Source organism: Oncorhynchus mykiss, chromosome 6 (assembly GCF_013265735.2).
Source record: "Oncorhynchus mykiss isolate Arlee chromosome 6, USDA_OmykA_1.1, whole genome shotgun sequence".
Taxonomy (NCBI): domain Eukaryota; kingdom Metazoa; phylum Chordata; class Actinopteri; order Salmoniformes; family Salmonidae; genus Oncorhynchus; species Oncorhynchus mykiss.
Window position 1 is genome coordinate 72,368,676 of NC_048570.1, and position 3,282 is coordinate 72,371,957.

A 3,282-nucleotide genomic window follows, 5' to 3' on the forward strand; every position below is an offset into this window, starting at 1 on the left:
ATGTTAATACTGACCTACATATTACTTATTTCACAACGTCACACTTTAGCTTTAGTAGGCAACATACTGCAATTAATACGTTTGTAATTGTGTAACAATTAATTTAAATTATCAATTCATTTCCACCTCAGTCCTTTCTTTGAGTGTGGTACCATCTCAGGTTAGTCATTTTGTAGTAATTGGTCAATATCTGATATAATGGTAGGCTTATCATTCTTGTTTTAGTGAATTCCAAATGACTGAAATGTAGTTATTATTAGATAGGCCTAATTGTCAGGTTATTATCATTTTACCATATGCTTTCTACCAATAATACTGTAGGCCTAAAATAAAGTGTAACCAGACAGTTTCTTCAATAACTACATGCTCCATGCCAGATGAAACTTGTTACTTAGCCTTCTCGGGTCAAATGTTATTTGTTTGATTACATAATTCTTTGTGTGGGTCCTGTGATTTGTTGAGTTGGAACTTGGGCCATGCACCCTTTTCTTTAATTGAATCTTTATTTAACTAGGCAAGTCAGTTAAAAACAAATTCTTATTTACAATGACGGCCTACCGCGGCCAAACCCTCCTCTAACCCGGACGACGCTGGGCCAATTGTGCGCCGCCCTATGGGACTCCCGATCATGGCCGGTTGTGATACAGCTCGGGATCGAACCTGGGTCTGTAGTGACATCTCTATCACTGTGATGCAGTGCCTTAGACTGCTGCGCCACTCAGGATTTCTGCTTGACTCCTGCCTCCAACAAGGGGGAATGTGAAAGTGTGACAACAATCCTGCCAGTAGAGTAGATACTTCTCTCCCAATGGTTTAAGAGTCGCTGTGCTAAATAGGACTCTATCTTCACCAACCGGGTGGCGGGAAAGGTACTTTGTTACTTGTCCATTGCTCCCTCCTCCTTGCTCTTTTCTGTGGTTGGGCAGGCAATCCTCTGTGGCTTGTGTCAAAGCCTCTGCCGCAGAGGTGACCAGTGCGAGTTCCCCAGAGGCATGCAGACCTATAGTGGGTGCTGTCCAAGGTGCCATTCAGCCTGTTCAACATACAAATATATGGATAGTGTATGATATCGAAGTGGATAGTGTATGACATCATTAAGAAACGTAGAACCAGCCATCTCTCCAAACTGAGTAGCCAGAGAAGAAGGAAACTTCTTAAGGATACCACCATCGGCGATATCAGCTTTGAAAGAGACACATCATGCTCTACACATCATGCTCTGAGCATCATGGAATCAGGGCTGTGTTCTGTTTCATACCTGAGAGAAATACTGATCAGCTCATTACACTTGTTGTTTGGGTCCACAGTGACATCAGCATGAATAACATCACAGAGCTCAGAGCATTCATTGTCAAGAACTTTGAACAGAGAGTATTCATCTTTTCTTGTACATTACTCATAACACAGTTTTTGTCATACCCATATGATAATCAGTCATTTTAAAACACAACGGAGACATTTTTAGAATACATGTTTGATCAATATGTTTCTCAACAAAATATTAAGAAGGATGTCTTTTCAATTGAAGTTTCTCTTACATCAAAGAGTCATGGCATTGTGGAGTCAGTTAATGTAGCGTTTTCAGAAAGCCATACATTTTTTCAAGCACCGATATGATACTCACAACAATGTCATCCAATTAGTTCTAAATGTTATTAGTGCACATGATGGTGACATACTTATAACATGCAACATACATTCCACCACTGTGTGTGAACGCAACAGCAGCCAAGTTTGTTCAGATGGAGAGGAAGATCCTGCAAGGTTGTCAGTTTTCATGTAAATTATATTTGCATAATTTTGCAAGTGAAAGGTGCAAAGGCACTTGTTATGATAGATTGTTTGAGAAGGAAATTGTCCAAACAGAAGCACATTAACAAAGCAAATATCTATGTAACATAGCAGGTTTATCAAAGCATTGGTGGACGTACATAATGGGCAGGGGTTACAAATGTGTTTTTAAGTGACACATTTTTACAAGTTTTGGATCCCCTGATGTTAAATGGAGTATGTAATACATTATTAGATTGTCACATTTACCAATGCAACCTTTATAGAGTATGATATAAGTTTTAAGATTAGTAAAAACCTTTTGCACGCTATATAAAGCCTTTATATGGGGAGGGGGGTGTAGATCAGCTTTAATATTCCAGATAGATTTGGCATTTATAATCCCCCTTATTTGTTTATTCACCCCTCCCATCCCTACCATCCCTCCCCTGATTGGGGTAAGCTAACAATACGTCCTCTATTGCAACCTACCATGATTATAACTGTAGTTAACTAATTATACAGTTGAAGTCGGAAGTTTACATACACCTTAGCTAAATACATTTAAACTCAGTTTTTCACAATAACTGACATTTAATCCTAGTAAAAATTCCCTGTTTTTGGTCAGTTAGGATCACCACTTTCTTTTAAGACTGTGAAATGTCAGAATAATAGTGGAGGGAATGAATTATTTCAGCTTTTATTTCTTTCATCACATTCCCAGTGGGTCAGAAGTGTACTTACACTCAATTAGTATTTGGTAGCATTGCCTTTAAATTGTTTAACTTGGGTCAAACGTTTCGGGTAGCCTTCCACAAGCTTCTCACAATAAGTTGAGTGAATTTTGGCCCATTCCCCATTCCTCCCACAAATGTTCTATAGGATTGAGGTCAGGGCTTTGTGATGGCCACTCCAATGCCTTGACTTTGTCATCCTTAAGCCATTTTGCCACAACTTTGGAAGTATGCCTTGGGTCATTGTCCATTTGGAAGACCCATTTGCGACTAAGCTTTAACTTCCTTACTGATGTCTTGAATATATCTCTTCAATATATCCACATAATTGTCCTGCCTCATGATGCCATCTATTTTGTGAAGTGCACCAGTCCCTCCTACAGCAAAGCACCCCCACAACATGATGCTGCCATGGTGTTCTTCGGCTTGCAAGTCTCCCCCTTTTTCCTCCAAACATAACAATGGTCATTATGGCCAAACAGTTCTATTTTTGTTTCATCAGACCAGAGGACATTTCTCCAAAAAGAACGATCTTTGTCCCCATGTGCAGTTGCAAACCGTAGTCTGGCTTTTTTATGGAGGTTTTGGAGCAGTGGCTTCTTCCTTGCTGAGCGACCTTTCAGATTATGTCGATATAGGACTCGTTTTACTGTGGATATAAATACTTTGTACCTGTTTCCTCCAGCATCTTCACAAGGTCCTTTGCTGTTGTTCTGGGATTGATTGGCACTTTTCGCATCATCTCTATTAGACAGAACGCGTCTCCTTCCTGAGCGGT